Below are 21561 nucleotides of genomic sequence, written 5' to 3' on the forward strand. Positions count from 1 at the left end.
TACTTTCAGCACCAGGAAGGTGTAGTAGACTCCCTTTGTTACAAGAAAGCCTTTGACGAGGCTGTACTCTCAGTGATACAGCACCAGGAAGGTGTAGTAGACTCCCTTTGTTGCAAGAAAGCCATTGACGAGGCTGTACTCTCAGTGATACAGCTTCGCCAAAGGTTAACTTTTCACTCTGTATTCCTTTGCAGTAAACGATGGATATCTTTCTTCCTAGTTCGATATTTAGGAGAGAGAGAAACGAAGGTAATTCATTTGTTTCTCTCTTTGGGAGTAGGGAGGGAAGTTGAGAGAATATCAACAAAACATTTTCCATCCAGTAATGGAATGTCTTTGTTCATTTGTTCCATGTAATCCATACTTTGTCAACAAGACCTCTCTCTAGTGTCACTGTCTGTGGTACGATGGCAGACAGTCACCAGTTCTGGAACATATGTCGCCTCTTTAACTGGATCAGTAATAGACTGGCAGCTGTCAGGAAATTGATAATAAAACTAATCATGATACTGATAATGATAATGATATGATAATAATAGTGATGATAATAATGATAATAATAGTGATAATAATAATAACAATGATTATAATAGTAATAATGATAATAATAACAATAATGATAATGATAATGATAATAGAAATAATAATGATAATGACAATGATAATTATAATGATAATGATTATTATAATGAACGTAATAATGATAATAAAAATAGTACTGATAATAACAACAATAATGATAACAATAATGATAATAATAGAATGATAATAATAGTAATAATGATAACAATAATAATGATAATAATAATGATATAGGAAAAATGTAAAGAGAGAGAAAAAAAGAATGGGAGCTAAAGAGAAATATAGATACATTACAAAATGAAAAGAAATGACAACATCAGAGAATGAAAACCAGATGGCACATTGCCTCCATGTTATTCCCTTCGTCAAAGTTCGACGTAATTCCTTTTGTTATTGTCCGATCTTCATATTCAACGGTCACGTGGCCTTTGTTCCAATACGGCCGAGCGTATTTCTCCATTCCTGGACGATTTTCAAGTCCTCATTCCGAATTTATGAAGGGAAATGCCAAACGCCGCTTGGCTTCGGGTGCTCGCCGATAAATTTGGCGCAGGAATTAGCGCCCCATTTTACTCTCTCTCTCTCTCTCTCTCTCTCTCTCTCTCTCTCTCTCTCTCTCTCTCTCTCTCTCTCTCTTTCTCTCTCGTCTCCCCCCAGCAATATCCTCCTCTGGGAAAATGATAATATATTTCTCGTTTGCTTTGGATGATCCGTCTGTGTAGTTGGGAAGCGGAAATTATTTTTTTTGCGGGGGGGCGGGAGGAGGGAAATAAGTGAAGCGTTTGTTTGGCGGAGGGGTAGTTCAGATGACGATGCGTGTGGGAGAGTGATGTGAGGCGAGGCTTGGGTAGTAGTGTGCAGTAAGAGGAGCATATGCGACAGAGGGAGTACCACTAAGGAAGCAGAGGGACTTGGAGACCAAAATGGTGACTTTGTACACACCTATGTTAGAGGATGGTGGTGCCTTCTAGTCAGCTATGGTCGAGACTTGACCAGAAAGGCATCGAACCATAACTGATACGCTCAGTGTGGTAGAGGACGAGAACAAGATAACTGTACAAATCAGTCTAGTTAAGGGGACGAAATACAGGGTGATTATAGCATGGCTTTAACTGGAAACATCAGTCATAATCACTGAAGTGACTTAACTTCCACCACCAATACGTCTCTCAGACCAAACCTTTTCACGGAAGTGAGTACGAGAGAGAGAGAGAGAGAGAGAGAGAGAGAGAGAGAGAGAGAGAGAGAGAGAGAGAGAGAGAGAGAGAGGTCTCATAACATGACTGGAGTGTCTACGGCTCCGGGACTTCTTCGTAAGAGATGACTACCAGAAGGTCTGTGTTGAAGGCACTAGGGGTAAACAAACCATATTGCTTTCCTGGTATACCAAGATAAAGGAAATGATGTATAATGTAAAGACTAATGTAAAATCATGCACTTTGGAGATGATGACACGAAACGCAGCTATCACATATACCAAAGGTCACTATCTAAGAGTAGAGTTGTTATCAGTAACAATCTGAAGCATACTAAACAATGTATAACTATAAGTGAATGAAGGAAACCAGATGCCGTGTGTCATCTCTGAAAAAAAAAGAACATCGGCCACAGAACACCGGAAATAGTTCTAAGTCTTTTAGCGTTCCAGTCAGTTCAAACCTCGAATATACAAATTCCTCAAAAGCACAACAGAAGAAAAACTGGAACAAGTACAAAGACTGGGGACGAAACTAATTCCATCTCTGAGAAATCTGCCACACGAAACGACTCTAAGATTACTTTCTTTCTTAAGAAACTTGGACTTCGCCGTAACTTAATACAAGTTTTCAAAATTTGGGGCAAATTCTACAGAGTACATGTAAATCGCTTTGAAATGCAAATGGAAGTAAACTGTAAAAGAAAAGATGTAATGCTGACTTGGAAAAAAAAAAGTCTTCCAAATAGATGCGTTGAACAGGGGAGCAAGTTACAATTCAAAGTCGTCAAACAAAGACTTAAGAACGTCTTTGAAAACCCAGTTAGACAAATTTCCTTAGGAGTTTGGGTATGAAGTGAATGAATACAAAGAAAAATACACGTAGATTCCTTTTCCTCATTCCAGACCTTCTTAAAGAATATACTGTAGCGTAGCTGAGGTGGCATGTGGCATAATTTAGTATGACTTTATTGCACAATTTTTCTTTATTCGTTCTCTCCTGTTAAATTCCATGCAGGTTTGCTTCACGAAAGCATGATTATTCCTTCCACTCTTCTTCCTTTTGGCTGCTGTTGCTGGAGGGAGTAGAAGATGGGAAGAGAGATCCTTAGATATAAGAGTAGACAGAAGTTAATCATGCACAGATAGCCTAGGGATAGGACGAAGGGGGGCCACCTGTTATGTCTTTCCCATGTACTCGTCTTTCACACAAAGACATTCTTTCTCCATCTCTCTAACAACACACGTCTCATCAACCAAGCTAATTGCACTTGGCTCTCCAGAGAAGTACTTGATAGTTGCTTTTAACTTGGCTGGCAATTAATAGAAACACGGACATGAACATCACGAGAATAATTATTCTGGTTATTTTTCCATGGTGTTGATTGCCATTAGAGAAGAGAATTTTTGAATAGGTGAAATGATGGACACTTAATTATTTATTGTTTTGATGTGATGTACTCCCGCTCTGTGACCTGATGATATTTGTATGATTGTTTGCAGTCGGTGTTTCAGTCTGTCTACCTGTCTGTCTGTCTGTCTGTTTGTGTGTTTTCATCCCTTTGATTCATCTTTCTGGATGCCTGATTTCTGTTATTCGCGTCTGTTTGTCTGAACGTTTTGATCTCATCGTTGTACATAGCACCATCAAGATGCCACTCTTACTTCATTCTTTCCTCTCTTTCTCTACTTTTTCCATAAAAGCATTTCAGTATTTGATAGCATATACAGTTGAAGGGCATCAGTTGATATATCTATTTGCGTTCCCCAGGAGAAGAGGATTTGAATCTGTGAAAAGGTTAACCCGAGTGAAGTGCTGAGAACGAGGGGAGTTCGAGGAAAACGGAAGAGATCCAGATCGAGACGCAAATGTAAACACAGCGAAGAAATTTGTCCCGCACACTCCTACCAGCTCCCAGAGAAATCCCTCCTCAAGGCTTCTGTTCCGAGAACCCTTGTGCTTCCAAGTCAAGAGTCAGTCAGGGAAGACATTCATAGCCTTTACCTCAGCTACCAAGGACCTGGACCGGGCTCCTAGTGTTGTCTTAACCTTCTTGGAGATAAGTTTACCGAACTAGAGAGGAGCGTTGGATGCGGGATTTGTTGCGAGGGAGCAGCCAAGAGCCTCAGAACCAGCGACGTGAATTGAGAAGGACGTTAGTAATGCTCCCTGTGCTAAAGTTAAAGCAGCTTACAATACTTTTCACTTCAGGCCCGAAGAGGCATTACTACCTCTTCGTCTTACTGACTCAGATTCTCTGGAAATTAGCCTCTGTGCTGGTATGAGGGAGCTCCTTCAAGCGTACCTGCTTGATACCAGGAAGTGTTCATTGGAGCAGACAGCTTTCCGGACACGTCTCAATAGAAAACCTGCGTTTAAGATGGTTGGCACAGATTTGCTTCGCGTTTCCATAGTAGTGTGTGTGTCTAACGTTGAGAAGCAATAGGTGAAATGTTTATACAAATTGTGCTTTTACGTTTTCATTTCTTGTTTATCCTATGAAACTGACTTGCCAAAAAGCTCTTTACATCATCATCATTATTATTATTATCAGTTATTATCATCATTACTATCATTTACTATTATTATCATTATTATCATTATCATCATTATTATCATTATTATCATCATTATTATCATCATTATCATTATCATTATGTTATCATTATTATTATTATTATCAGTGGTGGTAGTAGTAACAGTAGTAGTAGTAGAAGTAGTAGGAGGAGGAGTGCTATAAAGTTTGAGTATATGCTGGTAGGGTGAATACGAGTGTGGTGAATAAGATTAGACTGAGGAGAAGTGATGTGATATCAGTAGCGGAAATCACCAGCGAGGGGCTATTTCGGTGTCAGTGGACGGAGAGACATGGAATCTCGCTGAGGACCATCTGTCTCCAAAGGACTCCATCATCTCCTTGCATCTGTATCTTTACAGGATTCAAAGGAAAAAATATTTAATACTCTTCACGTTATTTCACCATTGAAAAAGTTTTTGTAGCTGTGCCAAAAACTTTATATAGTCGTGTACAAATGAATAACCCAGAACCAGGGAAAGTTAGTGAGTGTGGTGGCTGGTGAGTGCGTTGACTAGTGAGTGAGTTGGTTGTAGAGTGTGTTGATAGGTGGGTACGTTAGAAAGCAAGTCGTTCACATGGGCAAATGCTATTCCCATATTCGGAAAATGTATGGGAGAAGTTAGTACATGTAGCTTGAGCCAAACCTTTACATCAAGATGTTTGAAAAGGAAGATCATTGGGAGTTCAGAGCAACAGATGCAAGAGATGTAACTAAGTAAAGCATCCTATCTTTCTTTTCATCTTATTTAGGAATGCATACATATATGGAAGGAGAAGTATGATAAAGAATTATTATCTTTTCTCTAGTTAGGTGACACACACGCACACAATAGGAGGAGGCTTATGTATTCATATACATCTAAATACAAATACCTCTACAAGATAAAGTTCCAATGCGCGTCCTCTTCAACAACTTTAAACCAGTGAGTTTTCTTTCACCCTTCTTCCATCCCTTGGTTGGCTATAGTTTATACAGACATAAAGACCGCCTGAGCCATATATTCTCTGGCACTTACAATGATCTTTACATTTGGAACGTCTCGCTCTCCCTTGCTGGAGGAACACTTATCAGAATATAGTGTCTCGTATATCGCCCAGGCTGGAAAAGCCACACTGGGAATCTTCGGTGTCATGAGAGGATGGTCTGGTTTTATGGTAATGTGACCTCCTTGAGTACGAAGAACACGACCTTTTTACTACGAACGGTACGACCCTTGAACACGATGATACGACCTTTGGGTATGATGGACCGGCTGGCCTGTAACCTTAACCTTAAGGGTTAGGTCGAAATAAGAACGGAATTCCAACGTTCCATGACGTCGAATTGTCACTAGGTGATATACGACTGACAGACCTTGATATAAACCTCCTTGGACTTATAGACTCCTCAGTGGCAGCCAACAGATCTGCATCAGTAGAACAGAAGCACCTTAGTTGTGTGTGTCTGTCCTTTAGCCAGCACACTAGCACGTCCCTGACGAGAATATTTTGGAGCAGTATAACTCACTGGCTGGTCAGCAGCCACCAGTTAGCACAAACCTACAGTCTTCACCTACTCGGAGCCCTGCATGCTGAGGGCTGACACACACACACACACACACACACACACACACACACACACACACACACACACACACAACCATGTCTGAGTTGTTGACGGAAAACGGAGTTGTTTCGTCTACTGATGGACGAGGATCATCCGCTCACCAAAACAATCCTCCACCATCCCAGGTAATCCCTCCCTCGTACTAGCAATCTAAAGCGTCCTCTCCTCACCCAGCCTGACTGAGTGGCGCTCCTCATAAGGTTGATTGTTCCCTCACCGAGCAAGACCTCGCCTTCCTCTTGCCTCACGAGAACCTCTCCATCCTCCTAGCATTTCTTGTTCACAGGGTTCCTCAACACTACAGACTCTTTCGTAACCTCAAGCACTCCGACCCAACAAAGGAACGTCGGTGCATATTCTAAAGCCCATTCTTCATACTGGAGCCTCTCTATCCGATGAACCTTTCCAGGATCATATCTTTAATTCATTTAGGATTTGGAATGCGGGTCAGAGGCCGTAATGTCGTTTCAATCATCGGTGTAAATGACATTATCAGTCATGAACCAGTTTACAGCCAGAGTCCACAAGAAGGAGAGCAACATGTCTCAGTATTCCAGTACCTTGAGTCTGGACTTGAGAGTCCAGTCCAGTCTCCGGTCCATCCTCCATCGTCTTCCCGTTGGACTTTGATTTTGAAGCAGATTTGACTTTGAGAGGTGGTCTTGGGTAGAATGGACCTCAAAATGTCGGGATCCGAGCTCATGCTCTTGAGTCCAGTTTAAACTCATTACCCGAAAGAAAAAAAAAGTGTCACTCATTCTCAAAATCATGGTTACGAAGGTTCTCCAGGTCTTTGTAACGTTGGTTACGAAGGTTCTCCAGGTCTTCGTAACGTTGGTTACGAAGGTTCTCCAGGTCTTCGTAACGTTGGTTACGAAGGTTCCCCAGGTCTTCGTGACTTATATCATCATCCCTTACATGATCACTGTAGACAAGAGAAGTTCTCCATTATGAAATGGTGCAAGGATTACGTCCACTTCATCCTGGAGGTTTGATCTGACTGAGTTCGAAATGAAAACAAAGAGTCAGACGAAGGTTCAAAGTGGCAGACTCTCTCTCTCTCTCTCTCTCTCTCTCTCTCTCTCTCTCTCTCTCTCTCTCTCTCTCTCTCTCTCTCTCCGCGAGAAACCCGCGCTTTCTCTCCCTCCCTTTATCCCCTACAACAATCGACAGAGGAATCATATGTTTTAATCATCACATTATATTTACAATCTTTACTTAGAAATCCACACACACACACACACACACACACACACACACACACACAGAGCAACACACACACACACACACACACACACACACACACACACACACACACACACACACACACTTCCTTCATCCTTCATTCTCCCTTTTCACTCCGCCTTCAGCCGAGTCTCCAGAATTCTTGAGATATCTCCCAGAAGCTTCAGCTCTTCCACTTCCGTTTACGGAATGTTCATTATCCCGGTAACTCAAGTCTTCTCTCGGGCGCCAGATCCGACTATGATGGGAAAACAAGTTGACTTTTGTCCGTAAACACATTTCTGTAGGGAAGGAGATGTGTTGTGTGTGTGTGTGTGTGTGTGTGTGTGTGTGTGTGTGTGTGTGTGTGTGTGTGTTGTCTGTGTGTGTGTGTGTGTTGCTCTGTGTGTGTGTGTGTGTGTGTGTGTGTGTGTGTGTGTGTGTGTGTGTGTGTGTGTGTGTGTGTGTGTGTGTGTGTGTGTCGTGTCTAGGTGTTCCGGGTTGGGTCTGTCCACCGGCTCTGTGTGTTGCAGCTTCGAGACGCCAGACACCGAACACCCGCTGTACTCCCCCAGGTACACGCCATCACCACAGTTAGTGACCTGCGTTTTCCCAAAGTTGGACGTGGTTGACTTCCTTAGCGCTGTAGGAGCCCCGTGATAGGCGTCGCATGATTACCAGGTAAGGCTCCAGCAGATGAAGATAGAAACCCCAGCTGGCGAATATGAGGCAGGCTTCATCGGGGAACGGTGGGGTGAGGGAGTAAAAAAAAGATAAGCTTAGCCACAATCAAGGTCGAAGACTTCCCTTCTTCTACCACCTCCTCTTCCTCCTCCTCTTCCTCTTCCTCACCTTCTCTTCCTCCTCTTCTTCTTCTTCTTCCTTCTCCTCCTCCTCCTCCTCCTCCTCTCTTCCTCCTTCTTCAGGAGGGTAAAGAAGAGCTTGGTCGTCCTCGCCACGGCGGTTTGTGGCAGAGGGAGCCACCGGGGCGGTGGTATGAAGGCCACACAGCCCAGGAGGGAGGTTGGTCGATTCACAAGCCTCGTCTACCATACAGGAGGCGCGAGGGTCGATACACCAGACACTGCTGGGAAGCCGAGGGCTTTACTGGCTATGATGATGATGATGATAATGATGATGATAACGACAATGATAATGAAAATAGTGATGATAATAATAATGATGATGATGATGATAATAATGATAATGATAATATAATAATAAAAGAAATGATAATAGTAATGATAATGACAATAACAGTATCAATAATGACAATGATAATACTAATAATGATAATAATGATAATGATGAAATGATGATAATGATAATAATCACAAAATAATGATAATAATGGTAATAATGATAATAAATTTGATAATGATAATAGCAACATTATAATGAAACGACAATGAATGTCCTAGAGATAATTGTATTCGTACTCCGTTATTATTATCATTATCATAACTGTCATTATGATTATCATTACCATCACCGTCAACATTCCACACAGATTATGACGCAGTGATCCACTTCAGCCACACGTGTGTGTGTGTGTGTGTGTGTGTGTGTGTGTGTGTGTGTGTGTGTGTTCTTATGTCTCCGCCAGGTCATATGAAAAATGACACTCCTACCCCTCACTCAACACTCCCCCCCCTCACTCAACCATCCCCCTCACTCACCACCCTCCCCTCACTCAACCGCACCCTTCACTCACTCAAACCCCCTCTCACTCAACCATCCCCCTCAATCAACCCCCTCACTCAACCACGCCTCCTCACTCAACCCCCTTCATTCAACCACACTCCTCACTCAACCGCCTCTTATTCAACCACCCCCTCACTCAACCACTCTCCTCACTCAACCATCCCTTTACTCACCCACCTCCCCTCACTCACCCCCTCACTCAACAATCACCCCCTCACTCAAACTCCCCTCACTCAACCACCCCCCTCACTCAACCCTTCACCCCTCAACCCCACCTTTCAAAAACAGCAATTCGAATCCCGTTAACCTTTTATGACTTTACACCAATATAGGTCCCAATATGTCATGTGTGCGTGTCGTTTGCGATTTATTGGCCAGCCAGCGGTAGCAAAGCGATCGCTGGGTCAGTCATTTATCACGACCTGAGTCTCGCCTATGCCAGAATATACATTCATTAATTTCATTTATTGATTCATTTACTTATCTATATATCTTATTGCATGTACGTTAACCACTCCGGAGGTAATCGAAATTAATGTAAGCTAAATGGTTTTATGGATTTAAAGTAATCGTATGCTAGCATAATGATAGTGTATCTAGGTCCTTTAGTGAAGACACTGATAACATAATCAATATCAGGGAAATTACGTGTTTAATTACATTGAGCGAAGGCATCGGGAAACTTCCTACAGACGATGCACAGGAATATAAGTGCCATACTTCAGGTCATCCATATGATGCACAGGACGTAGAGTATCGCAACATGTAATGCAGCCATCAGTGCCTTGAAATACAGACGAGTTTATATATATATATATATATATATATATATATATATATATATATATATATATATATATATATATATATATGCGTGCCAAGGAGGTAAGCTGATGCTACTTACGGCCTCGTTAAGTACGTGAGAGCAAATGCACACATTGGAATATTTACTACATTCTCCCTCGAGACGGGGCGACTGCAGGGTGTATAAGTCTGTGCCAGAGCTAGGAAGCAGAAGGAAAGCCGGTGGCCATTAGCGAATGATTGTATGTCAATAACGCTTTTCATACCAGTTCACATTTAATGGCCCTGTTGGACTCGTTCGACGTCCACTTCAGCAACATGCATTGGAAGAGTAGTAAGTCTATTATCATTTTATCCCACTTTCAAAGAGTCGAAGCCATACTGTAACTCAGAACTTAAATACGAGTTTTTAAAGGTACCGCTTATGTGGCTATCAAAAATACACCTCTGCCACGGTACCTGTGATGGAAGACTAGAATGATATGTACACCACCAGATCTTGAGCCAGCAGTGGACATATCATGTTATGGTCTGGCTACAAGAGTATCCCAGATAATCTTAAGCCCTTGCCTTTGCGTTCTCGAAGGTTTGGCTGGAGAAATGACCTTGATACAGAAGTACTGTAAGACCTACTAAGGCTAGGCGGGAGTCCTGTGATAAGAGACATCTGGTGGCCACTGATGAAGTCTAGTCTTCACCTCACAGAGGCCAAAGTTTGAGCTTGTTTTCCAAGCTGGAGTAGATCTTCCATCGTAGAGCAAGATAAAGCTTTTAAAAAAAAAGAAAAACGATGAATTTCGATGATTTTCTTTTATGATATTTAAAGACAGATTGTTTGCTCGAGTAAAAAAGAGAGAGAGAGGAGCAGTTTACGTTGCTGAAACTTGTGATTACACCCACTTGCCAAAAAGGCCAACTACTCGAAGTGGAGAGAGCGATCTCTTTGGTGACATCAAAGAGACTGAGGACGTTTGCCTCTCCGCCACAGGGCAGACAACTCGAGTATGAACATCTACGCCCACCACAGTCCTATACATGTAGTAGCTTGGCCAACACTGCTGAGCAAAACTTTTGAATGTAGAGTCTCTTTCACTTCACGACTTCTGAGGCCTTTCCTGAGAAGGAGAGTTTCTTGTTCCGTGGTTCTAGACGAACGTGAAATGGTAGGCATTCCATGTCAAGAGGGCGATGGTTCACTGAAGCAGAAGACACAGGCCAGAGGTTCTTAATGGACTTACAAATGTTTGCCCCGTCACTCTCTGAAGCCCAACTTTTCGCAGCAAGATAATCCACATCACTTACGGACCTAAAAACCTCGAAAATCTTCCTTTTTAGTGTCGGTGGCAGATGCCTCTCCCTCGGGAACACTAGATTGTAAAAAGGAATGACAGATCGTCTCGACGAGGCTAGAATGGAAGGAGCCGCTTCTTTCTTCACGTTTGCTCCATCTCTGGTGAGCCAAGCTGTAGAGTGGAGGTGTTGTGTGACGTCCTATTCCTCAAAAGTCATGACCCAGCTGAATAGAATCGGGCACATAAATAGAATTAAAACAAAAGTCATGATCCATCTGAATAGAATCGGGCACATAAATAGAATTAAAACAAAGGTTACATGAAACTTCATGACTATAGAGACTATAGAGACCATAGATTTGCTAACCATGGACGACAGATGAGTGAGAGGGTGACCTGACCACATCACTATGAGTTTTCAAACTAAAGCGATGACATAGACCATGAATAGTTCCTTGAATGGTATTGGAATGGGACATGTAAAGGCCATAGCTTGAATTTAAGAAAAAGAACTTGATCGAAAAGGATGTATTGAGGTACTTTTATAGCATTATAGTGGATGAATGGAATAAAGTGGATAAGAATCAGAAATTGCAGGACAGTATACAGATGTTTGAGGAGTTGTATAGCTGTAGAGACGGTTGACGAGATGGAGCCACACCAGTATAAAACTCCCGTCTCGTACAGTGTGAATAGATAATTACACACACACACACACACACACACACACACACACACATGCACCCACATAGCACCCTAGTTTCGTTTTGCGAAATAACGAAGAGCTTTCGAAAAGAATAGGAAAGGTCTTTGCAAAAATGTCTGTGTCATCTGAAAACTACGAACACACACCAAACGCTTCTGTGTACCCACAGTGCGACATCATCTCTCGAAGAGAAGAGGAAGGAAGTTCACATTTGTCAGACCGATCATAGGGAAAATACCAAGACCCCCTCGCAGGTTCTTATGGGGAGGGAGGGAGGTCGTCGTCTTGAGATAGAAAAAGTTTACAGAAAACTTTCTCCATCAAGGAGTTCCAACGCCTCTTAATAAACTTTCCCGTCGACCCCGTAGGATATGTCATAGAAATTCCTTCCTTAACACCCCTGAGGATGCTTGACCCAGCAGCACGTAAAGCTGACCTGGTACGATCCTTTATGATCCTAGAGTACGATAGTCTAACCTTACTGCACGACGGTACGACCCTTATAACACCTCGAGTACTACTTTGACCCGAGTGTACGATAGTGTCTCCCTGCTGTACGAAGGTGTACGATCCTTGAAACCCTAAGTACGACCCTGCAGCTCGATGGTACGACCCTAGAGCACGACCCTGGGCAGGATGAGGTGGGATGATATTGTAAATGAAAACGATGACTTGAGACAAGATTGTAAATCGCTACTCTGTATTTAGGGACAGTTAACTAATTTATCAAACCATCAAACCACAGCTATATCTATACCCTGTGATTTTAACTTTTGCTGCTAATGTTTGATGCAGGACTTTATCAAATGTTTTCTAAATGTCTTCGAAGTGAAGATGTTATAGGTATGAACATGTGGTATAGCGAATTTAACTGCTATGGGTGACCAAAAAGCTTCCTTTCGGATGACCTGATTGATAGTTTTATATATATATATATATATATATATATATATATATATATATATATATATATATATATATATATATTCCTAATAGTCCACGGGGGAAATGAAACACGATAAGATCACAAGCGCACTTTCGTGTAATAATCACATCATGAGGGGAGACACAAGAAAGAAATATAACAGTCAGTTGATATACAACGAAGAAACACACGCGAGGGAACAGCAATAGTTAGTGCACACCATTATAGGAGATCAGTAGTGTCTCAATGACTATCACTGGTACAAAGAAAATTCTTGCATCATCTATGGCATTTTGCCACAGCAATAGGTTAATACATAGACACATATACAGACATAGAAAAGTGGATGTTGGGTGTTTATAACAGACAGACAGACAGATAGTTGGTATACAGACAGACAGACAGACAGAGAGACAGACAGACAGACAGACAGACAGACAGATGATAGACAGACAGAGAGACACACAAACAAACGGACAGAGAGACTGACAGATAGACAGACAAACAGAGAGACAGACAGACAGACAAACAGACAGAGAAAGGCTCACAAACTTATACAATCCAATGATCGGTAGTCATCTATTCCACTCCACCAAAGTTCTCGGAAGTTCAAAGTTTCGTCGGGAAGTTGTATATATATATATATGGACGGACTGTGTTTCAGGCTCATTATACCTTCGTCCTGTGAGCGATTAAGGGGAAACTTCCCGACCAATACGAGCTTAGAACTCTACTCAGGGCCTTGAGACATAGAATTAATAAAAAGGAGGGAAGAAAGAGGGGATTTAGACTTTCCCTGTTCAATATTCCTTTTAATGTAAAAGGTATCGTGTAGACTCTTAGGGTTTTTTTTTGACATATAGTGAGATTGGTTCCTGGGTATTGCGACACGGTTAGAAAGATGAGGTAGGAGAGAGAGAGAGAGAGAGAGAGAGAGAGAGAGAGAGAGAGAGAGAGAGAGAGAGACAGACAGACAGACAGACAGACAGACAGAGAGACCTAGTTCCGACAGTTCTACGAGTGCCTACGGTATACGTTTTGTTAAAAGGCAGTTCAAAGCCCAGACGTCCGTCATGTTTGATAGATTAAACTGTTTCTCTCTGCCTCCCACGCACGTCCGTCATGATCATCAGTCCTGAATTCATCCCTAACTTTTTCTTCTTTTTTCTTTTATCCTTACATCAAGTTTTCTTTTAGATGTATTTTGGTGTAGTTGTCCCACACGTCCTAATTACTCCTCTTAGTAATATATTCAATAATCGTTCTAATTTTTTCCGGACTATTTTATGTTTTCTTATATATATATATATATATATATATATATATATATATATATATATATATATATATATATATATATGTAGGAATAGAGTGAATTGGAGCGATGTGGTATACAGGGGTTGACGTGCTGTCAGTGGATTGAATCAAGGCATGTGAAGCGTCTGGGGTAAACCATGGAAAGCTGTGTAGGTATGTATATTTGCGTGTGTGGACGTGTGTATGTACATGTGTATGGGGGGGGTTGGGCCATTTTTTTCGTCTGTTTCCTTGCGCTACCTCGCAAACGCGGGAGACAGCGACAAAGTATAAAAAAAAAAAAAAAAAAAAAAAAAAAAAAAATATATGTATATGTATATATATATATAAATTTTTTTTTTTTTGGGGGGGGGTATTTTACAATGTATTTTCGCGGACTTATCACATCTATTTCTTCCCCGTTGAGATGTTTCGTTGACTTGTTACATCTGTTTCTTCACTGCTGAGATGCTTTCTAGATTCAAAACATTGTTCCTGATGCCCTCACCTCGCTCCCAAACACAGATTAATCACGTACCGTATATTTCTTCGTCCTGGGCGGCCGTTTTCTCTATCCTTTACCTGTGGAGATCCTACTGCTAGAAATCCCTGCTATGGCAGGATACGTAAGAAGGATCTCAGTGGCCATAGAGGATATGGTACAGGGTTCTTCATTTCGCCTCATTAGAAAATGTTAACGCTCGACATTGGAACAGTTTGACATTCGACACCTAACTTTACGAATCTCGTCACGAAATATCTCGAATCTCGTCACGAAACACATGTAGATGCTCTACATCTATAAACATTTTGGACCCGATCCCCTTTGACTATTAGAACCTCACCACTTGAACATTTACATATTCATCAGATGAACTTCTGAGAATTTCAGAGACTCGGAGTTGAAATCTGAAGCTCACACCTTTACACACTCGACATATCAGTGTTCAAATCCTGAAACCCTGAACCAGACTGAAGCATTCAGACACTCGGCGTTCATTACAGAAAATCAAAGAAACGCATCACATTTAAACGCCTGGCGATTCAACAATGAAGCCTTTGACACTGAGACTTCCAAACACTCTACACTCTAAAACATACAGACACTCAACCATCCTATATGTAAACACTCGACACACGAACATGATGCTATCTTTACTAGTATAACCTTTTCTTCCCCCTCTTCTCTAGCAACTAAGGTCGAAAATCAAACCGGAGTTGTGATGGAAATTGCTCCTCGTCAGAGATCACTTCTTTAAGGTGGAGGTCAGAGGAGGTCGTCATTTGCCTCTTTATCACACGACCTTAAAGCGCGTCTGTTGGTGGGGATTGGGTCGAGGATCAGAACACCCTCTCAGCTCAAGCTCTTACGTGGTCGGTGACCTGGAAGTACCTGCATTAACTACATAATGAAGCGCACTTACAGCAATTGACCTCCGAGGTTGAAATTAGACGTAATTGGTCCAACAGAACGTTGAAATTAGACGTTAATTGGTTCTATCAAACATTTTACATCTGAATGATGCTGGCTAGACTTAATAAATGATCAACCATTTAGGTTACTCATTTCTTATTTCTAGCTTGTATTAATTGGATGTGATATGTTTAACAGAACCAATTACTGCCTCATTTCATCGATCAATTAAACCAATTAGATCCAAATTTCACTTATGAGGTCGACTGCTCTAATTGCACTTTGTGATAGTTGTGGAACAACGTTCGAATCCCCCTCCGGACCCAACGTACAAGCGAGGCATTTAGGTGTACGAATAAAAAGACGATTCAGGACGTAATACCACCATAGGTACAGTATTCACTATACGACCGCGAATACGCCTAAGGACTGTCCTACAGTCGGGTGTATAGATATTCATGTGCCATTTATGTGCCAGATGTTTGTGCACTTAGGTGCTAAGTGTTTCCATAGTAGTGTGACAAGTTGCTTGACCCGTGTATACGAAAGTGGATATTCTTGGTAATTCGAGAATTGAACTAATTTGAGTCTTAGGAAAATCTTAGGATAGTATACAAGAAGATTGAAGCCGCAAATATATCTCAAAAATGTAAGAAATGATACAATATGAAATGACAATGCAATTTCTTCATCATGCATTTACAGTATATTAGAAAAAAAATTCGGTCTATACTTCGAACCTGAAACTTTAGCTGTAGAGGTTAAACCCCCTTGAGCTAGACGGTACGACTATTGACAGAACGGTTCGAAGCGAGTTTGAGAAGGTTCGAATCAGGCTTGAGCAGGATGGATCGACCCTAGAACAGGAGTGGTGGGGGGGATGTTCGACCCAGGCTTGAACAGGGAGGGAGCTCTCTTTGAGTATAATAGCGTGGCCTTTGACTTAATCAAAGGCCAGACCAGCATGTCCGAAGGTCTTCAAGTCGTCGTCAAGGGTCGTACGGTCCCGCTCATGGGTTATAACGTCCTACTCAAACTTAGTTCGAATTGTCCTGCTCAAATCTAGTTCGACCCTCCCTGCTCAAAGTTTGCCTCGAAACGTCCCGTTCAAACTTAGCTCAAACTGTCCTGCTCAAGTGGTTTAACATACAGTCATCTATTAATTCAGTGGGTATATGATTTACATACAGTCGAATCGCACATCATAATCCCTGTTTCACTTTGCATAATACTCGGATCATAGCTTATGTCGTGTCATTTGCATATGTATACCTCAGGTAATGGGCACAATGCCTCGAGAGAGTTACCAGAGACCTGCCCTCATTCCGAGCACCTGACCTTTACTACTATATCACCCTGAATGAATTTCGAGTCAGCAACGACTTGGAGTAAAGTTTGTGATGGAAGACTAAATCTAGAGAAGGTCTGGCGTCTATGTGACGCGGTGGGAGGGCGAGGGAGGAGGGTACACTCAGATGGTTTAGGGTAAAATCTTTTCAACAGAAGCACTTTAGAAGGATGATGGTGAGGGAACTGAGATTGGAGTAGGTGTAGTTTAATCCCTTACGCTTGGAGCGAAGACCTTTTTCTCTTACCTCTCGACCAAAGACCATCTTCTGATACCTTTCGACCAGAGACCTTTTGGTCGAAACGTAAGAATTAAGGTAACGTCGAATCCGTCGTGGTGACGTACCCCGGTGAGACATGTCCAGATCTCGGGGGTACATGTGTGAAGTTCTCCCAGATCTGGAGAGGATGATCTTACACACAAGGATCTTCCATTTCTATCGATGGAGGAAAAGATGATCGAGTGGAGAGAGAGAGAGAGAGAGAGAGAGAGAGAGAGAGAGAGAGAGAGAGAGAGAGAGAGAGAGTGTGTTCCACGTAGGTGATTGTGGAGAGAAAGGATGACTTTGCAAACCGCTTTGTCTGAGAATATCGCAATGCGTTTCGAATCACTTGCCTAGTATGAAGGTCTTACGTTGCTGGCCACGGGAAACGATTGCGGGACAGCGATACATTGATGCTGTGGATCAAATTGCTGACGATATCTTTCAGTGTTGCCACCACTGGGGTTGTCCAACTTCTGTCTGTGGCATGCAAGCCATCTTGGTTTGGAAGGAGAAACTATCTAACACTGACGCAATCGAGGATAGGTTATATAGGTCACAGTGGCCCAGTTTCTCTTTCTCTTTCTTTATCACTGGTTTCTCGAGCCTGAGGTACAATTTCCAGGAATCCCTTATCATCCCTTCTTATCATCCCTTCATCGTCTGAGGAAGTCGTTCGACTGCAAAGAGCACATCAGTCCTGCTCGCCATGGAGAGGGAGCAGTTTTTCGTTCCCTTAGCTGGATGCTTGTGTGGCGTGTTGAAAATGTGATGAATTGCTCCCTCCCAGATAAGCTCGAGTCCTGACTATTAGTTTCCCATTACCATCGAAAAGAAGGAAAAGGCAAATCCTTCTACACACACACACACACACACACACACACACACACACACACACCACACACACACACACACACACACAGATGATATCTATAGTAAAGCAAAGGCATTGTGGGAATGACCTAGTATTTTGAGGGGCCCCTAATCTGTGTCTTAGGACCTTCCTCCCCCTCCCCCAAATCACGAACTCTGGGGCAGGGAGCGAAGGCCCGGGGTTAACGTGGGCCTGAGGGGTTAGATCCGGTCTAGACGTGACGCGGAAGGTATTTGATCACTTGTAATTGGGTTATCATTTCGTAATTATTCGTAGCATAGCCGAGTGATTAGTATACAGGGTTCGAATCCTTGCTGTTGGAAGGCATCATGTGCTCTAGGTTGCGAAGCAGGGTACTGAAGTGACTCAAGTAACGTTCTAAAAGTTCCATTTTTCAAGTCTTGAGAGGATGAATCGCATTATGGATGGTGAAACTGTTCTTTAGGACAACATTGCAGTGACTAAGTGGCAAAAAGAAAGAAAATCAAATCTCTAATACTTTTTTCAGGTGTTGAAGATAATTCTTTGACCACATACTCCGTCACTGCGTATGTGGCTCATGAATTCATTGACTGTGAGTTCGTTGTGTGTGACGTACTCTAATATTTTCTCTCTCTTTTTAAACTTGTGAGGTTGTTCATTCATAAATTCACTTCTCTCGTCCTGTCTCGTTCATAATCTTTCTTTTCAACTCCTTCAGTGATGATTAATAACACACGTTTTCTAACAATGTTTTAGATTAACATCAGAGCTGATATTGTAAAACAAAAACTTTTGAAATAAGTAACTGACTGAGGGATTGTCATGGAAATCCTGAATAGAATTGTTTATCCTTCTTCCTTCATTTCATGTATGAAAGAAAATTATATTTTGTGTCGGGTAAACTAAAGTAACATTCAAGGTCTCTCTCTCTCTCTCTCTCTCTCTCTCTCTCTCTCTCTCTCTCTCTCTCTCTCTCTCTCTCTCTCTCTCTCTTAATGCTAAGAAACTATTTATGTGAGAGTCTGCTGAGTCTGGCAGTTGATATGTACTTATTGAGAAAAAAACTTGTATGAAAAAGTGGAAATAGATTTCATCTATTCTTAAGCCAACATCCATTAATGTTAATGGTGTTCTACCATGCATCTTATAAGATATATCCAGGTATAAGTATTCAGTAAATTACCATTTTCAGCTACGATAAACATGTACAACAGTATAATGTTACAATAAACGAATTAGATTTTATAGTATAGGTACAGGGTATTATACACTACCCTAATATATTGTCTATCGAGCAACAAAATTGAAAGATTCCACGAAATAGACAGGCTTAGGTGTCATTTATCAACTCATTCAGAATACCTTGAAGTACTCCATTTTTAAGTTATCCATACAAAATATATTTCGTTTTCTGATATAAAACAAAATTAGAGAACGTAATCCCTTAAGACAAATATGGTAGGAAGGGAAGGTCAAGGAAACTTTAGTTCTGTGGCTATGAACTTCCGCGGCCTGATGGTCTAGTGGTATGATTCTCGCTTAGGGTGCGAGAGGTCCCGGGTTCAACTCCCGGTTAGGCCCAGATGTGATTTTTATGCTAGTTTTTCTTCACTAAAATGATATTATACATTCATTCTAAATTCTCTTCACTGCCGATGATATAAAGAAAACTTTCTTTTCTTCGAAAGATAACGATATTTTCGGTTTATTTTTGAGCTACAGTTGGCTCAACTAATGCATTTTTTTTTTTAACTCCCATCAATAAAGTTTTGATCACGGGCAAGGTATTTATTATGCAACAATATCAGTGAACAGAAAATGAGTTTGATGCGTGAAATGGTGCTCCGCGAAAACAAGAATTGTCTGATGAATCTTTGTATTTTAAGGAAATGAAAATGTTACATAGATTCTTTATCAGATGGAACGTATGTTTCAGAGGTTTATTTCATCAACGTACCCCTGACCTAGTTTTTTCTTGCTCTACGGAACCTTAGTGTAACCTCAAGTATCGTTTCCCCATCTTCATTACTCATCTAAGGGCTTGTTTACATTGTCAGGGGAGATACAAGAATACATTCTTGTATCTCCCCTGACGATGTTTGAAGGGATATATATATATATATATATATATATATATATATATATATATATATATATATATATATATATATATATATATATATAGATAGATAGATAGATAGATAGATAGATAGATAGATAGATAGATAGATAGATAGATTGATACATACATACATACATACATACATACATAGATATTTGGGAGTGGACTTGGCAGCGAATGGAATCATGGAAGCGGAAGTGACTCATAGGGTGGGGGAGGGGGCGAAGGTTCTGGGAGCGATGAAAAATCTATAGAAAGAGAACGTTATCTCGGAGAGCAGGAATGGGTATGTTTGAACGAATAGTAGTTCCAATAATATTATACAGCTGCGAGTCATGGGCTATAGATAGGGTTGTACGGAGAAGAGCAGATATGTTGGAAATGAGATGTTTGAAGCCAATATGTGGTGTGAGGTGGTTTGATCGAGTAGGTAATGAAAGGGTAAGGGAGATGTGTGTTAATGAAAAGAGTGTGGTTGAGAAAGCAGTAGAAGGTGTGTTGAAATGGTTTGGACAAATGGAGAGAACGAGTGAGGAAAGATTGTCAAAGAGGATATATGTGTCAGAGTTGGAGGGAACAAGGAGAAGCGAGAGACCAAATTGGAGGTGGAAGGATGGAGTGAAAAATGTACCCACTTAAGGATTCCTGCACAACACACCTTCGTTGACTCACTGGATTCATAGGATTCAATAGAACAAGCATAGGAGGGTTACGGTCCTGGGAAGGAGTTCACAGCACAACTTTCACAAAATCCAACGTTGATGAAACATCAAAAAATATTTACAGCGTAAATGAAATATATATATATATATATATATATATATATATATATATATATATATATATATATATATATATACAAGAAAAACAATTGAACTAATCTTTTAATCTGGGACTTTACAGAAAACAAAAGAAATATGGGAAAGAACGAGACCGGTGGCAGCGACCCCATCACATCATGGCATTGGCTGTCTGCTTTTTGTGAGACTGAACACTATATCACTTTTTTTTTATAAGTACATCACAAATAATGTGTTGTATTACATATTTCCTGACACACAACAACATCGCACTCTGTCCCCGAAACATTATTATTCCATCTTTTTTTTCTTTACCATTTCTCTTCGCAAGTGTTTGTTCATGTTTCCCATTTGAAAATACCATATTGCAACGTCAGAAATCTCTTTTGTATTGCCAGTCTCTCGTCCTGTGTGGCAGGCAGACAGCTCGGCCTTGGTGGATGCCAAGTGTCGCCGGCTGCATCGTTTTCTTCCCCGTTATTCCTACGTGTGTGTGTGTGTGTGTGTGTGTGTGTGTGTGTGTGTGTAATGTTCCAGACTTTCAATTCTTTTTTGTCGACATTTTTAATCAATATTTTCATGGACGTCTTTTATTCGAGACACTGAATAATGAACCACAGGATTGTGATGACTATATATATATATATATATATATATATATATATATATATATATATATATATATATATATATATATATATATATATATATATATATATTGCAAGATCTTTCCCTGCCTTGATTGACTTGCCTCTTTTCCCTGTTCACTAACCCAGCATTCGTGGTCTAAGTAACCTCTCCTTTGTTGAATAACATCTGTCTAGTGCCTCTCGTAATATCTTCCTT

At 41.1% G+C, this 21561-nt stretch overlaps 1 protein-coding gene and 1 non-coding gene across 3 annotated transcripts in view; both read left to right on the plus strand.

Annotated features, from left to right (window-relative positions):
* The window catches only part of LOC139755905 (carbohydrate sulfotransferase 1-like), a 191717-nt gene that overhangs the window by 153606 nt on the left and 16550 nt on the right, over positions 1–21561 (plus strand). The gene's annotated exons all lie outside the window — the stretch shown is intronic.
* TRNAP-AGG (transfer RNA proline (anticodon AGG)) lies at positions 19303–19374 on the plus strand. Its single transcript has one exon. It is a non-coding gene; the product is annotated as a tRNA-Pro (tRNA).

The sequence above is a fragment of the Panulirus ornatus genome, chromosome 20, assembly GCF_036320965.1.
Source record: "Panulirus ornatus isolate Po-2019 chromosome 20, ASM3632096v1, whole genome shotgun sequence".
Lineage (NCBI taxonomy): Eukaryota > Metazoa > Arthropoda > Malacostraca > Decapoda > Palinuridae > Panulirus > Panulirus ornatus.